The sequence below is a fragment of the Balaenoptera ricei genome, chromosome 3 (genome assembly GCF_028023285.1).
Source record: "Balaenoptera ricei isolate mBalRic1 chromosome 3, mBalRic1.hap2, whole genome shotgun sequence".
In the NCBI taxonomy this organism is placed as follows: Eukaryota; Metazoa; Chordata; class Mammalia; order Artiodactyla; family Balaenopteridae; genus Balaenoptera; species Balaenoptera ricei.
Window position 1 is genome coordinate 182,282,667 of NC_082641.1, and position 16,242 is coordinate 182,298,908.

Consider the following 16,242-nt stretch of genomic DNA (forward strand, 5'->3'; position numbering starts at 1 on the left):
ATGATACTAACATTTCTTCTGAAACATCGTTTTTGTTGTTGTTTTAATGGTGGTAAATGCGACAGAACATGAAATTCACCATCTTAACCATCGTTAAGCGCACAGTTCAGTGGCACTAAGCATATTCACATTGTTGGGGAGCCATCCCCACCATCCATCCCTAGAACTTTCCAGAAACATCATCTTTTTTTTTTTTTGCCGCACCCTGTGGCTTGCAGGATCTCAGTTCCCCGACCGGGGATTGAACCCAGGCCATGGCACTGAAAGTGCCGAATCCTAACCACTAGGCTGCCAGGGAATTCCCTGGAAACATCATATTTAACTAGAGCTGGATCATGGTTGAGATGCCGCACGACCTTGGCCAGCCGTCGATGTGGGAGCCCCTGCCGAGGCCACGTCCCTCACGTCCTTCCCTGGCCCCTCATGTGGGTGGCTGAGCTGGTTACCCTGAACTCACTCGGGACTTGTGGGTGCGCCCAGGTCTGCACACTCTGGCTCTGTGCCCCCCAGTCCCCCAGCCTGATGTCCGGGAGCCCCGCCCCAGCCCTGCTGACCTGGGACCTGCTGCCTCCCCCGGGGTCCTCAGCAGGACCCTGCAGCCAGCCCGCTGCCCCTGGGCCTTCCTATCAGAGCATCAGAGCTGGACAAACAACCAGAAAAACCCAGAAAGCCTGGGGTGATCACCTTTCCTTCCCTACGATCCAACATTCTTAGCTTTTTTTTTTTTTTTAAAGAAATTCACATTTTGCAACCCACCCCCACCCCAAGCTTCTCTGTGGAGCCAACAGGGTTTAAACTCCCGCCCATTATCCTGGAGGAACATTCTAGAAGCAGTTGGGCCAAGGAAAGCCCCACCAGCTTCCATCACCCCTGTTTTCTTGGCGATTTCCTTTTTGCTGAAGATAAAATAGGTCCCAATAATAAAAACAAACGTACCGAGAGGCTTGTATTTATCTCCAAAGCACGGCCTCTGGGCTCCGGAATGTTCTTGTGTCATTTCCAGATATTGTATAGGGTTCCGGCAGAGACACGGGGACACAGCCGGGACAGACCAGGCCAAGGCTCTAATAGAAACACAGCTTTTAAATCCCTGTATGCCACTGACAACCTGCGAAGTTCACGGTTATTTCTCCCTGTGAAAATTTGTCTCTGGAACCTTCCACGGGGGTTCTCCTATGCCCCAGACCCTGAAGAATTCAAACCACCAAGGACTCCCCGCCCAGACCCCCAGGTCCCTTTACAGGGAGGCCGGCAGGATCACAGAGATCTTGACCCCAGACAAGGAAGGAAAAGTCCTTTGGTTCCCCAGCACTGTCTTTGATAATTTTCCCCTTTTTACTTCCGGCTGAGGAATGAGGTATTAAGCCAAAGAATGAAAGAAAACCAGGGGGAGGGTTTGGGGCAGTTTTAATTGCTTTTCCAAGGTTGTTAATAATTGTATTTGTTGCCTCGTGGAGCGCAGAGGCTGGGGGGAGCCGGGGTGGGCCGGGGGTGGCCTCCATCCCTCAGCGGGTCCTGGACTTAAGGCTGCAGGCCCAGGGCCCCACCCGCGAGCGGGAATGGCCGCATTCCTAGCATTCCTTCTCTCCTTCCCACATTGTTTGTTTGTTTGTTTTAAATTAGACGCCGCCAGGAACTCCTTCTGCCTTTTGGATTCTGCTGTCCTAGAACCACCGCCTGGCCGAGCCACAGAACCTTCCAGCACCCTCCCAGGCCCACCCCCCAGAGACACCCACTCTGTGGGTTATTCTGCATCTCAGTGTGTGCGGGGGCCCGCAGGACCTCAGGCCCACGGAGCAAGCGGCCTCCCCTGCCCGCCCCGACCTCCCCGTCAGGACCTCCGCCCCCCCCCCTTACGCCCCCCACGTGGCTGTGGGCGGGAGGAGGGTGGAAAGGAGATTCTGCCGCTTGCAGAGCAGGCTGGGTCACGGAGGACACCGAGGCCTGGACACAGGGAGGGGGCAGAATTTCAGACGCCAGGTAGTCAGCTGACATCCAGCTTGCCTGCGAGAAAACCGAAGCAGGGGTTACCACCCTCAATCCGGCGGCCCCTGCAGCCCCTCCACTGAGTCCAGGCTCTGTCCCCAGCACCCAGTGGGCACCTAAAGAGGGCCAGGCTGACGGCGGTGGGGCCGTGGGGCCGGCGGGCGGTTTGGGAAGCTGTTTCACTGCCCTGAGCCTCAGTGGTGTCACCTCTAAAACGGGGGCAAGGTTCGCCCCTCGTGGAGCTGCGGTGCTCTTGTCTGCAGACTCCGGCCCGTGCAGTGAGCAGAAACCCCGCCTGTGTGATCTTGACCTCCTCTTGGAAGGAACAGTAAGACCAAACCGGATAACACCTGTCAGGCCTCAGGGGGCTCCGGCACTCAGGTGGGACACCAGCAGAGTCAGCGACTGCTGTTGTAGAAATGGGATTGTTTCCAGGAAATTGGAGAATTCTGGGCAGGTTCACGCGCACAGCAGGTGCTCACGCTTGGGGCCTTTATTATTGCCCCGAGCCTATCACCTCTGCCCAGCACAGGGCGGGCACACAGCCAACGGAACTCTGACACTGAACAAAGGAAACCTCATTTACAGTGGAGGTTTCCCTGCCCCTGCCCCTCACCCCCACCCCTGCAGACTCCAAACATGAGGAAGGTTATTGCTTCTCACCAGCAGAAGGAAGCGTTTCTCCCTGCACGGCAACAGCCCAGCCCAGCCCAGCCAGCCAGAAACTTCACACCCCAGCCAATGAGAGACCATCACAACTCAGCCAATGAGAGACCACCACAGCCCAGCCAATGAGAGACTTCACAGCCCAGCCAATGAGAGACCATCAGAGCTCAGCCAATGAAAAGCCACCACACTCCCAGCTCCGAGTTTCCTCCAATGGGCTCTCTGTTTACAACAGCCCCGCCCAACTCCCTATTCTCTATAAAAGTTTCCTCAGCTTTCTTCTCCAGACTTGCCTGTGGCTTCCTGGAGCGGGTATCCAGAATTGTACCTTTTTGCAGTTCCCGAATAAACCCGTTTTGCTGTTAAGATATCTGGTTGTTTTAGATTTAAGGTCAAGTTTATGATCAGGGAGATCCCATCTGGGAGTAAAGTTGTTTTGAGCATTTTTTTTTTTTTTTTGCCACTCCGTGCTTCTTGTAGGATCCTAGTTCCCTGACCAGGGATCAAACCCAGGCCGTGGCAGTGAAAGCTAACCTAACCACAGGACCTGGCGGTCCTAACCACTGGACCGCCAGGGAATTCCCAGAATTGACCATTTTTAAGTGCACAATTCAGTGGCAGTACATTTGCAATGCTGTACAATCATTACCTCTATTTAATTACAAAACATTCCATCACCCCAAAAGGAACCTGGTCCCCATCAGCAGTCTCTCTCTACCCCCTCCCCAGCCCCTGACAACCACCAACCCACTCTCTGTGGATTGGCCTGTTCTGGACGTTTCCCATCAATGGAATCACACCCTGTGTGTCCTGTCTCTGGCTTCTCTCACTGAGCATCGTGTTCTCAAGGTCCATCCACGTGGTAAGGGGTGTCAGGGCTTCACCCCTTTACATGGCTGAGGGACGCTCCCATGTGTGGAGGGACCACATTTGTGTACCTGTTCATCCATCAATGGACACTTGGGTTGTGTCCACTTTGGGGCTGCTGTGAGCAGTTGTGAACACATCTTTGTTGGAACACCTGTTTTCAGTTATTTGGGGTAAAGGCCTAGGACTGGCATTACTGGAATGGATGGTAACTCTGACTTATTGAGGAAGTGCTGTTTTCCACAGAGGCTGCCCCGCTTTACTTCATTCCCACCAGTGAGCAGGATTCTTCACCTTGTGGACAGAACATGAGCCCCGGGGCTCAAAACAGCAGACTCTGGCTTCTCCCAGTGGCCCCCGAGGCTGCGCTGGGGTGGCGTCAGGACATGGGAAGGTACGTGTCAGACCACATGGGAGTTTCCATCATTTGAGGGCTGTGTGCACAGGAGGGAAATTGGGAAATTTGGACAAGTTCAGGCAGCCCGACGGTGAGTTACCACCTTGGACTCCGTGGGCCAGAAAAACCTGCTGGGGACGTTTGGTGCCCCACTTTCCCGAGTCTGGAGGCTCCCGTCTCCGAGAAGCAAGGATTCGGGGGGCACTGGCTGTCCACCGTGGCTGCCCCGCTGGCTGCTCCCTAGCATTTTCTGCCTGGAGCAGGGGAAGATGAAGGGGGGGAGGGGAGAGGGGAGAGGGGAGGGGGGAGGGGGGAGGGGGAGGGGGCAGGGGAGGCCCGTGCCGGCAACCCCCTTGGCGACCTCCCTCCAGGCCTCATGAAGCTCAGGGCAGCCTCTGAGGTCACTCAGCTTGGTGGGACTTGGAGCGGAGTCTGCCTAGCCCCGGCCTCCAGCCGCCCCCAGGCTCAGCTCCGGGGCCAGCAGGAGCAGTAGGCCATCGTCCCTGCCCTCACGCGGTTGCTGGTGGCGGTGGACATCGGTCCAGAGCTCCAGAATTCAATGAGACCGTTGCATCGCGTGGCCTGAGCTCTGAAGAGGTAAAAGCAGGTGATGCCATCCACACAGAAACTTGCACACCGGTGTTTATAGCAGCTTCATCCATAACTGCCCAGACAGAAAGCAACCAACATGCCGTCCAGCAGGTGGATGGATGGATAAACGCTGGACGTCCAGACAATGGAATGTGACTTGGCGTTAAGAAGAAATGAGCTATGAAGCCACGAAAAGACTCGGAGGAACCTTAAATGCACACGACTAAGTGGAAGAAGCCAGTCTGAAAAGGCTACACACACACTGTGATTCCAACTCTGGGACATTCTGGAAAAGACAGGACTCTGGAGCCGGGAGAAGGATCAGAGGTACGGGGCTTGGGGGGAGGAGGGATGGATAGGAGGGGACCAGAGGGGTTTAGGGCAGTGAAACTACGCTGTGTGATGCTGTAACGGTGGATACGGGTCAGTGTACATTTGTCCAAACCCACAGAACATCCAACACCAAGAGTGAACCTGAGTGTCACTACGGCCTTTAATTAATAATAAAGTATTGATGATATTGCTCATGGATTGAAACTCTTGTAGCACACCAACACCAGACGTTCATAGCCAGGGAGGAAACAGCAGGGAAACGAGGGTGAGGGTGTGTACGCAGGAACTCTCTGCAATTTCTGCTCAATCCTTCTGTAAACCTAAACCTGCTCAAAAACTGAAATCTATTTTTTAAAAAGGGGTGGATGCTTGTAAGGGCAGGGCAAGGGAGGTCCAGATGCGACAACAGAATAACAAACAACCTGGTTTTTTAAAAAAATGGGCAGAGGATCTGAATAGACATTTTTCCAACAGGTACATGAAAAGATGCTCAACATCGCTAATCATCAGATAAATGCAAACCAAAACCACAGTGAGATATCACTTCACACCACTCAGAATGGCCATCATGAAAAAGACAACAAATAATAAGTGTTGGTGAGGATGTGAAAAAAGGGAGCCCTTGTGCACTGTCAGTGGGAATGTAAACTGGTGCAGCTACTGTGGAAAACAGCATGGAGTGTCCTCAAAAAATTAAAAATAGAATTATCATATCATCCTGCAATTCTACTGCTGGGTATTTATCTGAAGAAAACAAAAATACTAATTCAAAAAGATATCTGCACCCCCATGTTCATTGCAGCATTATTTACAATAGCCAAGACATGGAAACAACCTAAGTGTCTGTCGACACTTACGTTGAATGCATAAAGAAGATGTGGTACCTATATATACAATGAAATATTATTCAACCTTAAAAAAGAAGGAAATCCTGCCATTTGTGACAACGTGGATGGACACAGAGGCCATTATACTAGGAGACAGAGGTCAGATGGGGAAGGACATACTGCGTGATCTCACTTAAATGTGTACTCTAAAAAAAATCAAGCTCATAGAAGCAGAGAGCAGAACGGTGGTTACCAGGGGCTGGGGGGTGTGGGTGTTGGGAAGTGGGGAGATGCTCGTCAAAGGGAAAAAACTTTCAGTTATAAGATGAATAGGTCCTGGGGGTCTAAAGTGCAGCACGGTGATTATAGTTAATAATATTGCATTGTGTACTTGACAGTTGCTAAGAAAGTAGATGGTAAAAATGTTCTCATCACAAAAGCATAGGTAACCACTTGAGGCGATGGCTGTGTTAATTAGCTTGATTGGGGTCATCATTTCACAATGTAAACATATATCAAACCGTCACATGCTGCACCTTAAATATACACAGTTTTTATTTGCCAATCACACCTCAGTGAAGCTGAGGGAAAAAAGTGTTTGCTCCTAGAGAAATGGCTTGATGGAATTACGTGAAATGATGAGTTGGGACAGGCTTTTAGAAAAAATTATGCCCTGCTGTATTGTATAAATTAATTTGTGCAAAAAACTAGTAAAGATATTTTTACATTATGCACAGAAAAATTAATTATACAATTCAATGCTTTCTTGTATATTCAGAGTTGTGTGACCATCACCTCTATCCAATTCCAGAACATTCCACCATCCTAAAAGGAAGCCCCATACCCATCAGCAGTCACCCCATCCCCCTCCCCAGGCCCTGACAACCAGGAACCCACTCTCTGTCTGTGGATTTGCCTGTTCTGGACGTTTCCCATCAATGGAATCACACCCTGTGTGTCCTTCTGTGTCTGGCTTCTCTCACTGAGCATCGTGTTCTCAGGGTCCATCCACGTGGCAGCGAGTGTCAGTGTTTCTCTCCTTTTCATGGCTGAGTGATGCTCCCGTGTGTGGAGGGACCACAGGGGTCAGGCAGACTGGGGGACGCCCCCCACCCCGGGGAGACCGGCCTTTCCACAACACTCTTAGGCAGCAGCCACGGGGTCTGTGGGGCGACTGGGCAGCCCTGGGGGAGAGGGCAGGGATGCGGAGTGGATGTCCCGTGCTCGGGGTTGGGGGGCGGCATTGAGGCCACGAGGCCGGGGGTGCCCGCAGGGACCCATTGAACGCTCGGTGGCCGCTGGCCAGGGGGACCGAGGCCCTGCGGCGACTCTTGCCCACCGGTGACTCTACCACCGTCCAAGGGGCCAGACTGTCACCCACCTCCCTACATGGACAGTCTCGTGAGGATTCAGCGCCCTAAGGCGCCCGCTCCCCCTCCTCGGTTTCCCCGGCGCTTCCCCGGGAAGGGCAGGTGGAGGTCCGGTTCCAGCAGGGCTCTGAGCCCCAAAGCAGCCGGCGGAGCCACCAGAACCAAAGCAGGTCATAGCTGCACATCCATAGTTACATCCATCCAAACCCTCGCGTGTGTACGATGCGTAGTTACTTCTCGAAGGATCCCGAGGTCCGCGGTGGGTCCTGGGGATGAGGGCCCCGAGGCGGGCGGGAGGGTGGGAGACACTGCAGATTCTGGGCTGGTTAAGCCATGTGTGTGGCAGTTTTATCCTACGACGCATTGCAAAATCCCGATTCTAAGCACAGGGACCTATACTCAATACCCTGTAATAACCTAAATGCAAAGTAATCTGAAAAAAAAATATATATATATATACATATATAACTGAATGACTTTGCTGTACACCTGAAGCTAACACAGTATTGTCAATCAACTAAACTTCCAAAAAAAAAAAAAAAAAAAGTCCTGATTCTGCTCTGCTGTTGTGACCACGATGTCACGGGCAGGCCCATGGGAACATCGCAGGGCCGCTTCCAATGTGGGCGCCCAGCTGAAGTCACTCACACCCGACAAAGCAGCTTAAAAATAAATATAAGAACTCCAAATAAAAAAGAGAGAGAGAGAGAAAGAAAAGAAAGAAAAGGAGGAAAGACCGGTGCCCTGCAGGGGTGTGGGGATGTGTCTGGCTGGGAAGCACCTGGGCTGAGGCTGAGGCTTGGGGTGGGGCCTGGACCGCCCTCCCAGGCTTTCTACACCTGCGGAGTTGACCTGACACTAACACAACCTTGTAAATCAACTATACTCCAATATAAAATTAAAATTAAAATTAAAAAAACACTAATTGAGATAAAATTCACATAAAATTGTACATTTAAAGTGTACTATTCAGTGGCATTTAGTGCATTCACACTGTTGTACAACCATCATGTCTAATTCCAGAACATTCCATCACCCCAAAAAGAAGCCCCATCCTCATCAGCAGTCACTCCCCATCCCCCTCCCCAGCCCCTGACAACCGTGAACCCACTCTCGCTCTCTCTGTGGATTTGCCTGTTCTGAACGTTTCACATAAATGGAATCACACACTCTGTGGCCTTTGGTGCCCGGCTTCTCTCACTGAGCATCGTGTTCTCAGGGTCCACCCACGTGGCAGCGAGTGCCAGTGCTTCACACCTTTTCGTGGCTGAGTGATGTTCCCATGTGTGGAGGGACCACAGTGTGTTTATCCATCACCTGTGGATGGATATTTGGGTTGTTTCCACCTTTTGGCTGTTGTGAATGGTGCTGCTGTGAACGTATGTGTACAAGTTTTTCTTTGAATACCTATTTTCAATTATTTTGGGTAGGGCTTCCCTGGTGGCGCAGTGGTTAAGAATCCGCCTGCCAATGCAGGGGACATGGGTTCGAGCCCTGGTCTGGGAAGATCCCACATGCCGCGGAGCAACTAAGCCCGTGTGCCACAACTACTGAGCCTGCGCTCTAGAGCCCGCGAGCCACAACTACTGAGCCCACGTGCCACAATTACTGAAGCCTGCGCGCCTAGAGCCCGTGCTCCGCAACAAGAGAAGCCACCGCAATGAGAAGCCCGCGCACCGCAAAGAAGAGTAGCCCCCACTCGCCGCGACTAGAGAAAGCCCGCGTGCAGCAACGAGGACCCAATGCAGCCAAAAATAAATAAATAATAGATAAATTTTTTAAAAAAATTTATTTTGGGTATATATATCCAGGAGCAGACTTTCCAGACCCCAAATGTTTAATGCCCAGAAAGGCAGGGCGCCCATCACTCAGTGGCTCCTGGCTGCCCACTCTGGCTCCTCCCAGCACAGCCCCCCCCACCAAGGGAGGAGCAAAGAGGACCCAGCGGTGGATATGGAGGCCCCATGCGGGGGATGGGCCCCAGCAGCAGCGTCCAGCTCAGGCCAGGTGACCCAGGTCCTCCACAACCCCTGCAGGTGGCCACGTCCTCACTCCACACCATGTAGTTACATGACTGACCTATGAGGGTGGCCAGCCAGAGTGGATGAGACATAAACAGTGGCCCCTCCGTCCCCAGCCTTTTCCATTTGCCTTGGCAGGAAATGAGGTTTTGTAACTTGAAATTGAGGGTTTCATGCCAAACCTGCAAATCTGCTCAGAAATACCCTCATGTGGGCCAAGAGGTGTGTCTTCCGGAAACATCCCTCCCAAAGCAAGGGCAGGAGCGGAGAGCTGGGACTGCTGCCCCAGGTGACCCAGGACGAGTCAGGGTGCTTCTGGGAACCTCCGTCTCTTCATCTGTCAATGAAGCCAATCTCATTCCCTCTTCCCTCCGCGTGGAAAAGCTGATGCTACTGTTGGTAAACTCTCTCCCTGGTGACTCATGCGCTAAGCCTCCTTGCCTATAAAATTTATTTCTAATTAAAACATTTAGTCTTTTATTTTAAACAAGTGAGTCTGTCCAAATACACCATTAGGAGAGTCAAAAGGCAAAGCGCAGAGTGGGGGAAGATGCTTGCAGTGTATAATCCAGCAAAGGACCAGGGTCTACAATATGTAAAGAACTCTCGCAAATCAATGACAAAAACCAAACTACCCAATTGAAGAAAAATGGGCCAAAGGCCTCAAAGGTCAGGTCCTGAAGGACACCCCAATGGCCAATGAGTTTGAACCCCATGTGGCCTGTTTGCAGCGTAAGACCTCAGTGAGGGGCCATCTCACTCCATGAGAACCACTGAAACCAAAAATACGGACAATGCCGAGTGTTGGCCAGGACCAAGAGCAATAGGAACTTCCTGATACCTCCGACAGGAAGGTGAGAGGGGGCAGCCACTCTTGAAAAACCTCTGGAAGCATCTTCTTTTAATTGAGATGTAATCACATAACATAAAATTCATTATTTTAAAGTGGACCATCCAGGGATGTGTAGTACATTCTGTAGAGTTGTGTGACCGTCACCACGGTCTGAGTCCCGAGCACTTTCGTCACCTCAGAAGGAAGCCCCGTTCCCATTAGCAGTCACCCCACCCCCTCTCCTGCAGCCCCTGGTGACCGCTATTTACTTTCTTCCTCTGTGAATTTGCCTATTCTAGGGACTTCATATAAATTGACTCATAATATTTGTCCTTCTGTGTCTCGTTTCTTTCACTCAACATTATGTTTTCAAGGTTCACCCACACTGTAGCAAGAATCAGTGTTTCAATTTTTCAATGGCCAAATAATATTCCATTGTACAGATGGACCACATTGTGTGTATCCATTCATCAGCTGATGGATATCTGAGTTGTGTCCACTCTGTTGTGCATCGTGCTGCTGTGAACATGTGTGTACAAGGGTTTGTCTACATACCTGTTCCAGTTCTTTGGGGCACGTACCCAGGAGTGGAAGTGCTGGATCACATGGTAATTTTTTTTAAGAACGTCCAGACTCTTTTCCTCTTGTCCCATTTTACAGATGAGGAAACTGCAGCTCAGAGAAGCTAAGCCACGCAGCCGGGGTGACCCCGGGACCCCAGACTCCTCCCTCTCCATCTCTCCTCCTCTCCATACTAATTCCTGCCTCATCCACGAGATACTAGACAATGGGGCAGGCTCATGGCGTGGCCCATATGTGGAGCCTGAGGGCGAGAGAAGAGACCAGGCCTGGGGACCCACAGTCAGCCTGTGGGGCAGGAAGAGTCCTCACCAGCTCCAGGCCACCTCTTGAGCCACTCACCTCCCCAGCCGGGTGCTTCGTTTTATAAGAAGCTCCCAGTGGGCTTCCCTGGTGGCGTAGTGGTTAAGAATCTGTCAGCCAATGCAGGAGACACGGGTTCGATCCCTGGTCTGGGAAGATCCCACATGTCACGGAGCAACTAAGCCCATGCGTCACAACTACTGAGCCCGTGTGCTGCAACTACTGAAGCCCGTGCTCTGCAACAAAGAGAAGCCACGGCAACGAGAAGCCCGCACACCACAACAAACAGTAGCCCCCGCTCGCCACAACTGGAGAAAGCCCACGTGCAACAACAAAGACCCAACGTGGCCAAAAATAAATAAATCTATTAAAAAAAAGAAGAAGAAGCTCCCAGTGGAGAAATCAGACACTTGTCCCTGGCTGGTGGGATGTAAAATGGTGCAACAGCTGTGGAAAATAGGCAGCGGTTCCTCAAAAAGTTAAACATAAAATTACTGTATGATCCAGCAATTCCACTCCTAGGTATATGCCCAAATGTATACATACATACACACACACACACACAAAACTACATGCATGTTCACAGGAGAACGATTCATAACAGTCAGAATGGAAACAACCCAAATGTCCATCAACAGATGATGGATACACAAATGTGGTCCCTCCACACACGGGAACATCACTCAGCCATGAAAAGGAGAGAAGCACTGACACTCACTACAATGTGGACGGACCCTGAGAACACGATGCTCAGTGAGAGAAACCAGATGGAGAAGGACAGAGTGTGTGATTCCATTGATGGGAAACGTCCAGAACAGGCAAACCCACAGACACAGAGTGGGTTCAGGGTTGTCAGGGGCTGGCGGAGGGGGTGGGGGTGAATGCTGATGGGGACGGGGGTCTCCTTTTGGGGTGATGGAATGTTCTGGAATTAGATAGAGGTGGTGGTTATGCAACCTTGTGAATGCACTAAAAAAACACTGAATTGTATACTTTAAGGTGGTGAGTGGTTAGTTTTATGTGAATTTTACCTCAATTTTTAAACAATGGGGACAGTGAAAGCGCTTTGCTGATAATTGTGAGGACCCCGAGAGCTGGGGTTTGTACACCGAGAAGCACGGTGCCCAGATCACAGTGAGTCCTTCCCAAGGGCTGGCCCATATCTGCCAGCATCCTGTGCGTTATTTTCAGCACCAAAGCTCTGGGAGCCTATGGCACACTGTCACCTCATGACCACCCACCCACTTTCCAGATGAGGAGACTGAGGCACAGAGGGGGTGAGCAAGGTGCCCAAAGTGACCAGCTTAGCAGGAGGGAGTCTGGGCTGGAACCCAAGCCTGGGGGCAGGGTGTGACAGCGCCTCTCTTTCCCAGCAGCTTCCAGGCCTCCCCTTGGTCTGCCCCTGGGACCAGTGCTGTGTCACCTGGACTCCACATCAGAACCCGCCACCGCTGGCCTGTGCCACTGGGGTGACGCCGCTGCCCAGCCCCCCGCTGCGGGCTGGAAACCCGACTCCCGTAAACAGACGAGGGGGAGACCCAGGCCAGGCAGGTGGCAGCCCTAGGGAGCCCCCTCCTCCGGGCATCAGCCAGCAGACATTCAGCACCTACTGTGTGCCGGGACCTGGGCACTTGACCAGGTGGCCTCATTTCGCCCCATGAGGTCGGCGCAGGAGGGGACCTGAGCCCAGAGAGGAGCCCTCCCCTCCCCACCCCAGTCCCCGGCCCGTGGCCGCCTGGCACCCCCCCAGGGGCCTCGGACAGCCAGGCTGCGTGACCGGGTCCTGTCGGCGCTTCCCGCTGGGCCTGGGAGTCCTCGTCTTTTCCTGCCTCACAGGCTCAGGGCGCAGCCTCCGTGGGCGCAGTTGTTCACCCAGTAGTTACTGAGCAAATACCACGTGGCGGGGGGCAAGACGCGCAGCGGGGAGGAACCGCGTGCAGGGGCATTTGAGGACGCGTGTACCTGGGGGTCCCAGCATGTGCAAAGGCGCCGGGATGGGTGTGTTGGGCACACACTCACAAGGAGGCCCACGCGGCTGGAGCTCAGGGCAGGCCGTGCAGGACCCGGGGGCGCGGATGGCTCGGCTCTCACCCGGAGGGACGCGGGAGCCCCCAGGGCGCGGGCAGAGCAGGGACGCGCCCCGCTCGCTGCTCACAGGCGCCCTCTGGCGGCTTCGGGGAGAACAGGCCGTGGGCGGCACCGGGAGACGGGGGCTGGGGGGGGGGGACTGCGGGGGTCCGGGAGGGGTGGGTGGGGTGGGGTATATGTTGGAGGAATGGCGGGGGGATGGGGGGATGGAGAGAGGGAAGGTTTCGGGGGGAAGGTGGGGGAAACGGTGGAGGATGTGGGGTGGGGGATGGTAGGGGATGGGGGAGGGGTGCTGGAATCCAGCCTGGGTGGGGGTCGCGGAGGGCGAGCAGTGGGTGGGTTCTGTTTCCGAGGCCTAAAGCCCGCAATGATTTAGAACGGTTTCCCTAAGCGCATCCAAAGGTGGGCTGCTGTGATTTCCTGCCGCTGGTCTGACCAGCACTTGGAGACTTGAATGAATGAACGAGCGAATGGCTTGGAGACTGTGCTGTCTGTGGACTTTGGCCTTCGGCCACGTGGAGCCCCAGCAGGTTGTGGAGGGAGAGAGGAGTGCATGGGGTCTCTCTCAGAAGCCCCTGGGCCCCACCCCACCCTGCCTCGCTCCGAATCCCACCTGACAACGTGCCCATAGTGGGGACCTGGCCAACGAGCCCCCCAAATATTACCTCGACGTCTCTAGAATTCTCTCGAGATGCCAGAGGCTCTTTGCCAGATGAACCTTCTATCCAGACACTCAGCTGGTCCCAAGCAGGAAACCAAGGCAGGAAACACCATTTGCAGGGACAGGACTGTGGACAAAAGCACAAATTCTGTTTGGAGTATAAATAAAATGTACGTATTTAAGCCTAAAATAACGCCGTTTCAATATACCCGCTTTTCAATTTTTCGACTTTTTTCAACTACTTTAGTGTTCCAGGAAAAAAATAAATAAAAGATTTTTAAATACATAGAAACACATATAGAAGGCAACTGTTTTCCTCTAATAGGGCTCCGTGCTGCTTTGCCCACGCCCCTCTTTCTTACCTCCACCAGCTTAGGGCGTTCTCTGGGTCGGGGGCTGCGTTTTCTCCAGTCTGGGCCCTCGGGGGTTCTGGGAAAACGCCAGCCAATTACAGAGGAGTGGGAAGCAGGTTTCTCGTGCTGGGTGAAAGCTGGTGCTGCGTTGTTGGTGTTTTTCCGCCCTCTGGTGGCAGCGTGCATTTGCTCCCCTCGGCCTTGATAACAAGAAGTTGCATCTGAGTCCCTAATTACCTGGTGAGGATTCCTTTATTTACTTGGTCAATAGCAACAAGAGCTAACATTTATGCAGCCCTGACTGTGTGCCAGAAGCCTGGTAACCCTCATAACCACCCACCTTGGGGTCACTGAGACTACCTCTCCTTACAGGTGAGGAAACTGAGGCCGGCAGAGCTGGGACTTGAACCTGGGGCTCTCAACAGTGAAGAGGGACCCAAATACCCCGTTTGGGGGCTGGAACCAACTGAGCCTGAAGCTGTCCTACTTTGACTGTTCAGTTACATGAACCAGTAGATCCCAGTATTACCAAAGCCAATTTGAGTTGACTTTGCTTCAGCCTTTTTTTTTCTTGCAATCCAAAGACCCTTAGTCAATCGACCCAATCCCCAGGTGAGGTCACATTCTGAGCTTTCATTGGACATGAATTTTTGGGGGGACCTTATTTAACCCACAACAGCAACTGCCTTGTGGGGTGCTGGGGCCCTGCAAACAGCCTCAGAGCCCAGACCCTGCTTTTACCCCAAAATTCAGTCCCGCTGGAAGGCACTGCCTGGAAATTTGCCGCTGGGTATAGGCATAACCCTGTGTGAGAGGCAGATGGAGTGGGGGAGCGTGGCAGGGACTGGAAAGTTAAAAAAGATGTAAAGGAAGATTTATTTTTAAAGAAACTTCTCTCAGCAAGGCCCTCGCTAATTTTTATCCAATTATAGTTTCTTCTCTTGTGGAAGAGAGATGTGGTGAAACACGGTGGGAGGGGTTCTCCCCACAGGATCTGCTTGTAGCTGCCCATCCACAGCCATGCACAGCTTTCTCAAGAAAAGCAAGAAATCCAGATTTTTATTAAAATTTCCTGATTTTTAAATATTGGCAAATTCTTTAAAAGAGAAAAAAATTTTTTAATGTTGATGGCCAAGAGAGACCTGTGTTCTGAATCCAGCCCCCTGCCGCCCATCTGAGATGTCAAGGGCGAAGATGAGGAGCTGGGGATGAGGTTCGGACCCAACTTCTCCCACCAGAGCCCGTGCCCTAAACCCCATGCTAGGTCCCCCCAAAATGGCCAGAATTCTGAGTTGTCCCCGTGTACACACCGTGCGTAACCCCCTTGAGTGTGGGTGAGACATTATTTGGTAAAGGTGAAGGGCTTTTTCAGATGTAATTAAGGTCCCCAAATCAGCTGACTTTGAGTTGATTGAAAGAGAGACCTTCCTGGGTGGGCCTGGCCTAATCAGGTGAGGCTTTCATAAAAGTCTGGGGAGCAGCAAACAGCCATGTGCTGAACTGCTGGTGGAGGGGGCCGTGTGTCAGGGACCTGGGGTGGCCAGCAAGGAAACTGGACCTTAGTCCTACAAATGTAGAAAAATAATTCTGCCAACACCCGAAGGGGCCTGGAAGCAGATGCCTACAGATGAGAATGCAACCCAGCCAACACCTTGATCGCAGCCCGGTGGGACCCTGAGCAGAGGACCCAGCCACACTGTGCTGGCCTTCTGACCCTCAGAAACTGGGGGGAAATACATAACTGTTTTTAAAGCAGCTAAGTTGGTTCGTTTGTTCCACAGCAAACGCTAAGTAATACAGCCAAGGGAGGGCACTGGGTGCCCCATACTCGGTGAGGACACTTCCTCTGGATGTCAGGCACGGAGGCGCTGCCGCTTTCTCCCTCATACACGAGCCTGCTTGTCCAGGAGCACCGGTGGGGCCCCAAGCGTCACAGCTGGCCCTGTAGCCGCTGAGTGGGTGTCTGCACATCTTCCAGCCCAGTACAAACAGCCCGTCACCTCCAAGGGGCAGCGTGACTGACGTAAGGTCCACCTGCCCCTCCAGGTGGAGGGAGTGCCCGTTGCCCCCCAGCCTTGCAGTCCCCATCTGTCCTGACTCAGGGCTGGTCACACCCCTGGCGTCGCCAGAGGGACAGCGGCCGGTGTGACACAAGCATCACGCTAATGCTGGTGCTTTGGAACCTGCCTCTCCTGCTGTGCCCGGGGCTCCTGTGAGCACCTTGGGGATGAGCCCGCCAGTCTGAGCGAGATCCGGCCGTGGCGCCCTGTCCGGGGCGGCCAGATTCAGCAAATACAAACCCAGGACGTCCACTTACATTTGACCTTCAGAGAGACAATGAGTGATTTTTATTTAGCATAAATATGTC